This window comes from Phyllobates terribilis, unplaced genomic scaffold (genome assembly GCF_046119375.1).
Source record: "Phyllobates terribilis strain yellow unplaced genomic scaffold, ASM4611937v1 Scaffold_3__8_contigs__length_932513732, whole genome shotgun sequence".
Classification (NCBI taxonomy): Eukaryota; Metazoa; Chordata; class Amphibia; order Anura; family Dendrobatidae; genus Phyllobates; species Phyllobates terribilis.
In genome coordinates this window covers 171,846,203-171,859,971 of record NW_027362763.1, presented here as the reverse complement: position 1 = coordinate 171,859,971, position 13,769 = coordinate 171,846,203, and the positions used below count along the sequence as shown (strand labels likewise).

Genomic DNA, 13,769 nt, shown 5'->3' with positions numbered 1-13,769 from the left:
TGCACCTTGGACACATCTGGCTATGGATTTTATTACTGACCTTCCCCCCTCTGAAGGTTTCACGGTCATCTGGGTGGTCGTGGACCGTTTTAGCAAGATGTGTCACTTGGTTCCCTTCATCAAACTGCCTTGCGCTAAGACACTCGCTAAGGCCTTTGTCAAGGAAATTGTCAGACTACATGGTGTTCCTACTGACATTGTTTCTGATAGGGGACCTCAGTTCGTGGCTCGTTTTTGGCGTGCCTTTTGTGACAGGTTGGGAGTTCATTTGTCGTTTTCATCCGGATATCATCCTGAGTCTAATGGCCAGACAGAAAGGAAGAACCAGGATGTTGAGCAGTTCTTGCGTTGTTTTGTGGCAGACAATCAAGAGGGGTGGTCTGAGTTTCTGCCACTTGCTGAATTTGCTCTTAACAACCATACATCCTCTTCTGCTGGGTGTTCGCCTTTTTTTTGTTGTTCTGGGAGACATCCGTCTTTTGGGTCATTCTCCAAATTGGTTTCGGCTGTGCCTGAGGAGGAGAGTTTTTCCGGTGATTTGGAGAGAGTTTGGACGGATGTGCGTGGTAATCTTCAGGAGGCTAACAAAAAATCTAAGAGGTACTTTGATAGGAAACGGCAAGAGGTTTTGTTTGCTGTTGGTGACATGGTTTGGTTGTCCTCTAAGAATCTGCGATTGAGGATTCCTTCTAAAAAATTGGGTCCCAAGTTCGTAGGGCCCTTTAAGGTGCTTCAGATAGTTAACCAATCTGCTGTTAGGTTGGAGGTTCCTACGTCCTGGAAGATTAACCCAGTGTTTCATGTTTCTCTGTTGAAAAAAGCTGATGTGTCGGATGGTGACGCCTCTGCCACTGTTCCTCCGGTGGTGGAGGACGGGGAATATGAAATTTCCCGCATCCTAAATTCTAGACGGTATAGAGGGAGTTTGCAGTATCTCGTCGCTTGGAAGGGTTTCGGACCTGAGGATAACTCATGGGTGAGGGCGGATGATGTTTCTGCTTCCAGACTTGTCAGAGCTTTTCACAGGAGGTTTCCTGGTAAGCCTGGGCCTAGGGGATCCGGAGGATCCTCTTAGAAGAGGGGGTACTGTTAGAACTCTCCTGTTAGGTTTTTTTTAGTTTGGTGGTCACATGACCATTTTTGCCTATTTAATCCGGCTCCGCCCTCCTGGCCTTGCTGGACTTCATTGTATTTACTACTCTTGAGCTAGCTTTGTGCTCTGTTGCCGTTCTCTGTTCGTTTTGCTAGGTCTTCTGACCTCTATGCTTTTTGTTGTGTGTTTGTCTTTGACTGCTACAATTTCTGCTAGGAGGTGTCCAACTTATCCCAGTCCCTAGTTCTTGTAGGGATCCCTCCCTCACTTCTATAGGTCTTCGTACAGACTAGCCGAGGACTTTAGCGGGTCTGATCGCAGGATCAGGTTCCCCGTTACATCGTAGGGATCTAGTTTAGTTCTATTGTAGGGACAGATCTCCTGTCTTTCCTTAGTCCCTGTAGCAGATCATAACAGGTGTCCCAGAGCAGTGAGGGACAGTTGTATTGTAGCCTAAGAGGACGTGTGGCAGTAGGAGAGCCACAAGCCAGGGACAAGAGGTGAAGTACGCCTGTCCTGGCCGATAAAGAACCAAATTTACCAGACTTTGGTGTCTGAGGCTGTGAGGATTTCACGTCCTACAGCAGATAACCAGTCCGCAGGGGACTGTGCGTTCCTTGGCCTAAGAAGCCCGGAGGCTCCGCCACAGCAGAAGGGACGAGCAGAGCCGTACCAGGCCGGGAGTAGAAAGGAACCCACGTTGCAAACCATACGGGCGAGAGGACACGGTGAGCTCGGGACCGTGGGCTGTTACCCTACCAGGAGGAGATAGCCAGAAGGAGCGCAGAGAGCACAGTAGGCCTACACCATCACCCTGACCAGGGCAAATTTCCCAATTGCTCTCAGACATCCAGGTCCCCTCCTAGCCGGGACTGTTTGTGGGTCAGTTCACCTGCTCTAGTAAAGACCCTGGACTGCAACCTGTTGTCTGTGTGCTCCTTGCTCCTCCAGCACTAACGGTACTGGGACGCCCTACACCATCACCCCCGTCTTCCATTATACTGCCCTGGGGCCGCACTCTTCCCGTGGGGAGTCACACTATCCCAGCTGCATACATCATCAGCTGCAGCGGTCTACCTGTCAGCGGCGGTCCGCACTGACCGCAATCCACGGGTGGCGTAGTCGGACACACCAACAGCGCGTCGCAGACTACCACTGGTCTGACCACCCTGAGCCACGGAACCGGGTCGCCACTACTACCCCCATCGTCTCCCTATTGCCCGGCTCCGAGTACCCCACGGCCCAGGGGGCGAGTCATATGTATATATAGTACAATGCAAAGATTTCACTTCTTACATTACATGAGTGATATCTATTGTAAATTCCACAATAGCTCAGAAACCAGTTAATCGCTCCACACAGTATACTGGCCCCCATAAAATGCTCCATACAGGAGACTGGCCCCCATAAACTGCTCCATACAGAATACTGGCACCCATAAAATGCTCCATACAGGATACTGGTCCCCATATAACGCTCCATACAGGATACTGGCCCCCATATAACGCTCCATACAGAATACTGGCTCCCATATATCGCTCCATACAGGATACTGGCCCCCATATAATGCTCCATACAGAATACTGGCCCCCATATAACGCTCCATACAGGATACTGGCCCCCATATAATGCTCCATACAGAATACTGGTCCACATATAATGCTCCATGCAGGCTGTTCCCCACTCATAATGCCCCACGCAGGCTGTTCCCCCCACATAATGCCCCACGCAGGCTGTTCCCCCCACATAATGCCCCAAGCAGGCTGTTCCCCCCACATAATGCTCCATGCAGGCTGTTCCCCCCCATATAGGATGTCACCCCCCTTATAATGCCCCATGCAGGATGACACACCCCCACCTTCCTTATAATGCCCCATGCAGGATGTCACACTCCCCCCTCCCTTATAATGCCCCATGCAGGATGTCACACACCCCTCCTCCCTTATAATGCCCCATGCAGGATGTCACATGCCCCCCTCCCTTATAATGCCCCATGCAGGATGTCACCCCCCCCTTATAATGCCCCATGCAGGATGTCACACACACCCACCTCACTCCCCTCCCTTATAATGCCACAGGCCTCCATACAATAAAAAAAAAATCAAATACTCACCTCACGTCTCACCTGCTGCCGCTGCTCCGGACTCCAGCGTCGCCGGCCTCATCCCGCTTTGCGCTGTGACTGCTCAGGAGAGAGCGCGGTGTACAGACGTCACCGCGCCCTCTGACCAGAGACGTCACAGTGCAGCAGCCGCGGAGGATGCAGGAGCTGCTGCGGAGGCACGGGGAGGGGTAAGTATTGCTCCGGGGCCCTGAGCAAGTGGGGGGGAGCGGGCGCTGACACCGCTCTCCTCCGCTCATGGGTTCCATAGCGCGCGGGGTGCCCGACGGTGAGGGCCCCCCCCGCCTGCTCAGGGCCCCGGCATTTGCCCGGGTGCGCGGGTGCTGACGCCGGCCCTGCAGGGGCCCCATGAGGAGACGCACAAGAGCGGGGCCCCAACGGGGCTCCGAGGGGGCCCTGACTGGCCGGGCCTCATACTGGAGTTAGGACAGTCATGCCCTGATGGCGGCCCTGCTGGAGGGGCCCCCTCTCCCTCGGGGCCCCCGTTCAATGAACGGACTGCACGGGCGGTAGGTCCGCCCCTGCTCGGCCCTCAAGGACTCACCTAGCTGGGCAGTTTGTGCCAAGTGCATCTGCGGCTGTACCTTTGCTGGTTTGGTGTCAGTCTTGCTGGGTCCCTCTGCACAGCGCATAACAGATGGGTATTTGGAGTTCCAGCTCCTCAGCTAAGGATTATCTTGCGCTGTTAATCTCTGTTGCTTTTCCTGTGGTTTGTTTGTGTGTCTTCCTCCCTACCACCCATTTACGTTTTAGGTTTCCACATCTTCCGTTTATTTTTTGGTTCTGCTAATATTCCTCCGTCTTTCCTATGTGACTGTGTGAACATGTCTATAGGCCTGTTCCTCATCCTCTAATTTATGTGTATTTCGTTCTATAGTTATTATTGCTTTATTGTTGCAGTTAAGGACATTCAGGGTCAGTCGACAATGACTGGGGGCGTCATTTCGAATTATTAGGGTGCCAACCTCCACCGTCAGGCAGGAACAAATCAGGGTCAGATCAGGGACTTTCCTAATCTGAACAGGGACCTGTTGAGTGCAGGTGTTGCATCTCTCCTACTTTACCCATGTAAGTGTGTAGGCTCAGTCCTAACAGGCTGTATGAGAGGCCTCTGACTAGAGTCTAAGGGGTAACATCTCTCTTTGTGGAGAGTGACATACCTGACATGCCAGAGTAAGGAGACTTATATGCCATGCCGTGGACATCTGGGAAATTAAATATGCAAATTGCCTCTTCAGAGAGGAAGAAGACTTGAACTATAATTCCACCTATTAGAAGTAGAAATCCTAAAAGTCAATATCAAGTCGTCTTTCTGTCTGAAGAGGCAATTTGCATATATAGATGTATAAAATTATTTTCTGAATGTTGATCCAATAGATAGACACTTGGGATCAGGAGGGAAAAACGTACTCTTTAGGGAGATACTGTAAAGAGATGGACATACTGCCCAAGTTCCCCCTTGAAGAATAAGTGTATTATTGTATTGTGTAATGTGAATTGTGAGGTGCATTAATGGTGTTATGATGTGTTCTGCCCTACAGTAGGGAGAATTAGAGTTAATGGTTGGGACTAGCCTAGAGTGGGAGTGGCTAAGGTGAAGGGACAAAGACAGATTCCTGCCTGATAGGGCCCTCTGTTCATCTAAAGTAGACCTAAGGTCAAAACAGTAGCAGTACTGCATGAAGTGGGTGTCCTGAAGTGAGGGGAGACAAACATGGTGGTTAGCATGAACCGAAGCAAAGAGGAAAGGAAAACCGACAGAAGGACAGAGTGGTTAATCGGAGACGGGTCCCAGGAGAAAACACTTACTAGTATGGCCCTGAGTTTACAACTCAGAGAGGTAACTGGCAAAGAAAGCGAGGCGAAGAAAGAGGGAGTGCACTGGGAGGGAGTTCCAGAGCGTCAGAAGCAGAGAAGCTAAGTTACGGCCATATTGGCAACCTAGCTCCCTTGAGGGGAAAGAAGTGCTTAACATAGGATAGGACTGTTGCTAACTGGACTATAGTACTGACCTGGGCTGTGGTGAACTGGAGAGCAACAGTGACGATAGAGAACAAGCGAGTAAAGAGGAACAGCCCCGCGCCATGTCACAATACCTCATCCCCTTTATCCTTTATCCTTTCCTACCCCTCATTTGACATTTGTCTTTGTTCAACCGTACTCTGTAACTATGTTAGAAACCTTACAATCCCTGTATAAGTGTGACAGCTGTAATGTTGAAATGTGAGAATTTAGGACTCTTTTTATGAATTAATTTTGGCTACTGTCGTTGTGATAACCTTGCACAGGCTAGACCTATTAGTTGGATTATAGAAGGCCCGACCCACAAATACGATGCTTCGGCCAATCCGCGCCGCACTTATCTCTGGGAGATAAGCGACTGTCAGAAATGTCTGTCAGCAGCTCCTCCCCATCCCACAACGACAACACATGTACGTGGTGCCGAGTGCATGTACAGATAAGTCAGCGGAATGTTTTACCTATAATTATTTCATGTGTATATGGCAAGCTTTAGCCCTTTTACTGCTAGGGTTTTACTTTGGGACTCTGTTAGAAAGGACATTTTTTTGCAATTTTAAAGTGTATAAATACCTAAAGTACTAAAGAATAAATTGATATTAACCTCAGTACCTTAGGTTAATTGTACAATTCAAGTCAATGTGTTTTGAATTTATTAAGCAAAAAATTTAATTGAAAAAAAAAAAAGAGAAAAAAATTGCACTTTTCAAACTTTTAATGTGACTGCCCTTAACCCATTTTCACACCCTGATGTAAGCCAAAGTCAAAGTGCACATGGATGGAGCGGGTTCAGGAGCTGAGTCTGCTCCATACAGGGTAGATGCCGGCTGCAACACATAGCAAGCATCTGCCTGTAAGGCCACATTCGCACATTCAGTATTTGGTCAGTACTTTTTATTTTATTTGTAAGCCAAAATCAGGAGTGGAACAATCAGAGGAAAAGTATAATAGAAACACGTCACCACTTCTGTATTTATCACTTACTCCTGTTTTTTACTTATAAATACCGATGTAAAATACCAACCAAATACTGAACGTGTGAACGTGGCTTAACAGTAACAATTGCCGCTAACCACGATTGCTGCTGTTTAACTATTTAACTGCCACTGTGAATCACAGCATGTAAATAAGTGGGTGTGCTCATCGGCTCCCACTGGCTCCTTACAGAACACCAGTGGGTTACCATCTAGGTACTCCAGGAGGCATTATATTTTCATATTGTAGAATATAGTATAAGCGATCAGATCATAGCAGGTTCAAGTTCCTTAAAAGACCATCAAATTAAAGTAAAAAAGAATACATTTTTAATAAAAATAAATAAAACTTTGAATCACCTCCTTTTTCCGCATCATTAAAAATAAAGAACTTTAAAAAAATAACATATTTAGTATCACCACATACAGGGTCGGCTCCAGGTTTTCGTGGGCCCCATGCAAAAGAAGGGCCCTGACCTAAACCCAATTGAGCATCTCTGGAGAGACCTGAAAATGGCTGTCCACCAACGTTCACCATCCAACCTGATGGAACTGGAGAGGATCTGCAAGGAAAAATGGCAGAGGATCCCCAAATCCAGGTGTGAAAAACTTGTTGCATCATTCCCAAGAAGATTCATGGCTGTACTAGCTCAAAAGGGTGCTTCTACTCAATACTGAGCAAAGGGTTTGAATACTTATGACCATGTGATATTTCAGTTTTTCCTTTTTAATAAATTTGCAAAAATGTCCACATTTCTGTTTTTTTTTCAGTCAAGATGGGGTGCTGAGTGTACTTTAATGAGAAAAAAAAATGAACTTTTTGGAATTTACCAAATGGCTGCAATGAAACAAAGAAAGAAAAATTTAAAGCGGTCTGAATACTTTCTGTACCCACTGTAGTTCTCCTCCATACAGTATTATGGGCACTACATAGTCGTCCATACATTATTATGGGTACTACATAGTTCTCCATATAGTATCATGGGCATTACATAGTCCTCCATACAGTATTATGAGCACTACACAGTCCTCCATACAGTATTATGGGCACTACATAGTCCTCCATACAGTATTAAGGGCACTACATAGTCCTCCATACAGTATTATGGGCGCTACATAGTCCTCCATACATCATTATGGGCACCACATAGTCCTCCACACAGTATTATGGGTACTACATAGTTCTCCATACAGTATTATGAGCACTACACAGTCCTCTATACAGTATTATGGGCACTACATAGTCCTCCATACAGTATTATTTGCATTACATAGTCCTCCATAGAGTATTATGGGCACTACATAGTCCTCCTTACAGTATTATGGGCACTACATAGTCCTCCATACAGTATTATGGGCACCACATAGTTCTCTATACAGTATTATGGGCACCATATAGTCCTCCATACAGTATTTTGAGCCCCATATATTGCTCCATACAGAATAATTTGCCTAATACAATGATCCATACAGAATAATGGGCCCCATATAATGCTCCATACAGAATAATGGACCCTATATAATGATCCATACGGAATAATGGGCCTCATATAATGCTCCATACAGAATAATTGACCCCATATAATGCTCCATACAGTATGTGCCCCATATAATGCTCCACACAGAATGGGCCCCAGATATTGCTCCATACATAAAAAAAAAATCAAATACTCACCTCTCCCCGCTGCCCACTGCTCCAGAATCTTCAGCGTCTCCCGGCTCTCTGCATTATGACTGCTCAGCACAGGGGGTTCGCTGTAGTGACGTCATCATGCCCTCTGCCCTGAGACATCACAAGTCGGAAGATGCGGAAGACACTGGAGCTGCGGAGGAACAAGGAGAGGTAAGTATTGAAAGCAGTTTAAAGCCTGGAGGTCCATAGCGTGCCGGTATCCCTGACGGCGAGTGGGCCCCCTCTTGCTCAGAGCCCTGGCACTTGCCCAGGTGCGCCGGGTGGTGAAGCAGGCCCTGACCGCATACATAAAAGTTTGGTTTATCAAAATATAAAACCTGGTCAGTAAACGTAAAGAAAAAAAATCTAAACACCAGAATTGCTGTTTTTTGGTACAGACATCATATGGGATATAACAATGTGTTTAGCATATAACATCTAATGTCTGTATCACAGTATATCATACTAGCTTTTGAACCTGTTCTATGCTCCCCAATCCTGGTATATGCTCCCCCATCCTGGTATATGCTCCCCCATCCTGGTCCCCCATCCTGGTATATGCTTCCCCGTCCTGCTCCCCCATCCTGGTATATGCTCCCCCATCCTGGTATATGCTTCCCCATCCTGGTCCCCCATCCTGGTATATGCTCCCCCATCCTGGTATATGCTCCCCCATCCTGGTATATGCTTCCCCATCCTGGTCACTCATCTTGGTATATTCTCCCCCATCCTGGTATATGCTCCCCCATCCTGGTCTGCCATCCTGGTGTATGCTCCCCCATCCTGGTATATGCTCCCCCATCCTGGTCCCCGACCCTGGTATATGCTCCCCCATCCTGGTGTATGCTTCCCCCATTCTGGTATATGCTCCCCCATCCTGGTCCCCCATCCTGGTGTATGCTTCCCCAGCCTGGTCCCCCATCCTGGTATATGCTCCCCCATCCTGGTATATGCTCCCCCATCCTGGTATATGCTTCCCCATCCTGGTCACTCATCTTGGTATATTCTCCCCCATCCTGGTATATGCTCCCCCATCCTGGTCTGCCATCCTGGTGTATGCTCCCCCATCCTGGTATATGCTCCCCCATCCTGGTCCCCGACCCTGGTATATGCTCCCCCATCCTGGTGTATGCTTCCCCCATTCTGGTATATGCTCCCCCATCCTGGTCCCCCATCCTGGTGTATGCTTCCCCAGCCTGGTCCCCCATCTTGGTATATGCTCCCCCATCCTGGTGTATGCTCCCCCATCCTGGTGTATGCTTCCCCATCCTGGTATATGCTCCTTCATCCTGGTATATGCTCCCCCATCCTGGTCCATGCTTCTCCCCATCTTGGTATATGCTCGCCCATCCTGGTCCATGCTTCCCCCCCATCCTGGTATATGCTCCCCAATCACTCTGGTCCATGCTCCACATGTCCGCATAGCGCGATACCCGGTTTCATTTGAATGAATACAAATGTGCAGAGTGTATTCAACAAAATGGCGCCAAAGTACGCGCATGCGCATACCACGCTGTCCATTTTGTCGAAGACACTGTTCATATTTGTCTTCACTAAAATAGTGCCGGAAACCGGCGCCTGCGCCACACTCCTCCCCCGGCCTCTCCAGAGATGACAGGACCGAACACGTATGTGTTTATGGTGCCGGAGATCGCGGTATGCGCTCAGTGCTTATGCATACCGCGATCTCCGGCGCCACACTCCTCATCCCTGTCTGGGATGTGGATGTGTCTTTCTGTTTGTGGCCAGACTGCGCAGGTATTGCGCTTGCACAATCTATAGAGGCTTCTGGCAGAAGGACACATCCCTGATTATACTATAGATGCCAGTCATGTATTGTCATATAAACTATACAGGGCCATACCTAGGGGAATCAGGGGGGGCATGTGACCTGGGTACAGCCGTCAGGGGGGTGCCTTCAGGCCACCTCATGCGGTGGTCAGAGGTGTCACCCAGGTAGCTGCATTTTGCATTCGACCATTCTCTGAGCTGGCAGTGGAACCGACAATCGATCAGAGAAGGGAGCTATGTACGGGCTCATATTGTATGTAGGGAGCTATGTGGGTGCTCATACTGTATATAGGGAGCTATGTACGGGCTCATACTGTATATAGAGAGCTATGTGGGGGCTCATACTATATATAGGAGGCTATGTGCGGGCTCATATTGTATATAGGGGCTATGCGGGATCTCATACTGTATCTAGGGAGCTATGTGGGGGGCTCATACTGTATCTAGGGAGCTATGTGGGGGGCTCATACTGTATCTAGGGAGCTATGTGCGGCTCATACTGTATCTAGGGAGCTATGTACGGGCTCATACTGTATCTAGGGAGCTATGTACGGGCTCATACTGTATCTAGGGAGCTATGTACGGGCTCATACTGTATATAGGGAGCTATGTGGGGGCTCATACTATATATAGGAGGCTATGTGTGGGCTCATACTGTATATAGGGGCTATGCGGGATCTCATACTGTATCTAGGGAGCTATGTGCGGGCTCATACTGTATCTAGGGAGCTATGTACGGGCTCATACTGTATATAGGGAGCTATGTGGGGGATCATACTATAAATAGGAGGCTATATGCAGGCTCATACTGTATATAGGGGCTATGCGGGATCTGATACTGTATCTACGGAGCTATGTGCGTGCTCATGCTGTATGTAGGGAGCTATGTGGGGGCTCATACTGTATCTAGAGAGCTATGTACGGGCTCATACTGTATATAGGGGCTATGCGGGATCTCATACTGTATCTAGGGAGCTATGTGTGGGCTCATACTGTATCTAGGGAGCTATGTGCGGGCTCATACTGTATCTAGGGAGCTATGTACGGGCTTATACTGTATCTAGGAAGCTATGTACGGGCTCATACTGTATCTAGGGAGCTATGTGAGGGCTCATACTGTATCTAGAGAGCTATGTGAGGGCTCATACTGTATCTAGAGAGCTATGTGCGGACTCATACTGTATCTAGGGAGTTATGTGGGGGCTCAAACTGTATATAGGGGGATGTCAGCATACTTAATTCTGCTCAATATTAAGGCTGTGTGCCCACGATGCATTTTTTAAGCGTTTCCGCAGCAGCAAAAACGCTGCAGAAACGCTTAAAAAACGCTTGGTAGAAGGTCTGCCATGTTCCCCAATGATAATCCGCATGTGCTGTGCACAACGCAGCACTACCAATTATTTTGCGGAAGTGCTGCGTTTTCGCCGCCATTGACTTGCATTGGAATGCATGGATTACGCATCACTGCATATGTAGATGCGGAATCCATGCGTTTCAATGTGTAACCGGGTGTACAGGAGACAGGAGACTCTCCTCCGGACCCGGTTCGGTTACCATAGAACCTGTAAAAAAAAGAATAAAATAAAAAATAAATATTATACTTACCTTCTGGCGGCCCCCGGTGCACTCTTCCTCTCATGCCGGCAGATCGCGATGGACTGAAGGACCTGCACTGACGTCATAGTCATGTGACGGGTCACGCAACGCTGACGTCGGCAGGTCCTTCAGTGTACCGCGATCTCCCGACAAGGGATAATGGAGAGAAGCAAGACTCCAGGGGCCATCAGAAGGTAAGTATAGATTTATTTTTTATTTTTAAACATTCTTTTGGTCACACTATATAAATCCATGCTGTTTGCATAGATTTATATAGTGTGACTAAGTTGACAAGCACTTTCCAAGTGATGCTAACATTGCTTGGAAAGCGCTTGTCAACCCGCATGCGGAAATGCATGTGAAGAACGCTTCACATCCGCATGTCCCTGGCAGGAAAAACTCATGTACAATCCGCATGTACAATCCGCATGTACAATCCGCGTGTACAATCCGCATGTACAATCCGCATGTACAATCCACATGTACAATCCGCGTGTACAATCCGCATGTACAATCCGCATGTACAATCCGCATGTACAATCTGCATGTACAATTCCCATGTACAATCCGCATGTACAATCCGCATGCGTTTTTTCTGCCAGGGAGATGCAGAAACGCTCAGGAAAAATCCGGAGCATTTCTGCATCGTGGGCACATAGCCTGAGTCATACAATTAATATATTTTTTATTATTTTGTTAATATTATTAATATTGAGCAGAATTAATTTCAGCCTATTGATTCACCTTCCACGACAGTCATGGTCTCTCATGTGGCCCCTCAAGGAAATGAATCTCCCACCGCTGCTCTGCTATAAATAGCGCTATGTTATGTATAGGGCTGTGTACATAATGGAAAAATTTTTCCATAATTTTCTATCTACAGATGTCACCAAAGCATCTGTGTTAGTCACATGACCTATCACATGATCTATCAAAAGGGGATCATGTGACATGTCACGTGATACATCGGGTACCTATGGGGGGGCCCACACCTTCTAAACTGCTCGGGGCCCTGGCTACTCTTAATCCACCCCTGATAACAACCATACTAGCACTGGAGCTGTTACCAGTAGAGTGCCCGAGAAAATAACTTTAAGTTCACATGCAAATGAGGAGGCTTCGGAGCACCTTGGCATGGCCAAGAGCTAATGTGGCGCCCTGCTGCGCATTGGTGCCACAGATCCTAGAGGGGTGCATGGACGGATTCCTCCACAAGAGGCCCTCATAGCATTCACACACCTCCACCTTCCACCTCAGACCACCAGAGGGAGCCCAGATAGGGATATAAAAAGGGAAGGTGGAGCTAGGCAGCTCAGTCTGTAAGGAGTCTGTGAGGCAGTCAAGTCTGAAATCTACAGTCTGGAGTCTACAGTCAGTCTGTCTAAGTCTGTAAGAAAGTAAGTCTGCTGCAGCCAGTGAGAAAGTCAGTCCAGCCCAGACTCAGAGAGCTCAAGTTAGTGAGCCCAAGGCGTGCCAACGCCATAAGAGCGGTGAAGAGTAGCGAGGCCTACTGCCAGTGTGAAGCCTAGTGAGGACCCCGAGCGCGGCCGAAGGCAAGTGAAGTAAGCGAGCTACATTGGGGGCAGAGGAGCTTAGCCAGCTCACCCTAAGACCACATACCGGACACCGGGTCCGTGTCTGCAAGGATCTCTAGGACCAGCAGAAACAACCGGAACCCCTGGCGAACTACATGTCCCAGGAACACCAGAAGCTGACCGTTATCCCAGGGTCAGGAATCACAGAGGCCCAAGAGACCAGGGAGTGTGATCTCCAACAGAAGGCCCTACCACCAGGTCAGCAGGTGCAAGACAGAGACCAAGTTAGGCCTAGCTCCAGGCAGGTCATAAACTTACCAGGAAAAGGCAAGAAACTGGAGGCCCCACACCCGTCATGAACAGGATTCCATGCCCGCTGCAACGACAGAGTGTTGTGCCCGTTGCCACCGGGTACTGTGCGCCTTTAATCAAAAACTGTGTATTTAACTGTGGCGAAGATTGCCGCCATTGTTGGGCCGCCGAGCGGGAAGAAGGGCGTAACTGCGGGAAACTGAGAGGCGTACCTGCTGAAGCGCGCGAAGCCTCGGACACGCCCCACGCCTCGACGTCAAACCAGGAAGCGCCAGGTCCTGGAAGGAGCGCCGGTGAACGCTCTGACGTAGGACGCAAGCGACGAAAGGTCCGGAAGAAGACCGTCACCTGCGGAGCTGCGGCCTACCGGAAGAAAAGAAAAGAAGGTAGGCCACGGTTCGCTAGGGGGGCGCCAGAATGTCTGAAGAACAGCACAACGCCGGGGTACCGGTTAGCCACCCTGATCATCAACCCGCGCTCGGCGCCGAGGAGGCCGGAGCAGCCGCTCCACCAGCAGGGCCTGTAACCCCTGTCATACCCATGGCCCTACCGTACATTCCGGGAGCGAAGTGGCTCCACCAGTACAGCGGCAAACCAGATAACCTGTCTGGATTTAAAAGAAAGATATGCGGAATACTGGACATGTACTCTATGA

At 48.7% G+C, this 13,769-nt stretch overlaps 1 protein-coding gene across 4 annotated transcripts in view; it reads right to left on the bottom strand.

The window, feature by feature from the left end:
• Window positions 1-13,769, bottom strand: part of SLC35G2 (solute carrier family 35 member G2) — a 67,050-nt gene that overhangs the window by 36,607 nt on the left and 16,674 nt on the right. The window contains exon 2 of one of the 4 annotated variants that reach the window (XM_073674280.1): window positions 7,884-8,031. The exons of the other annotated variants lie outside the window; for them this stretch is intronic. The gene's annotated coding sequence lies outside the window, so the exon portion shown is untranslated. The remainder of the gene's footprint in view (window positions 1-7,883; window positions 8,032-13,769) is intronic. 4 annotated transcript variants of the gene reach the window in all.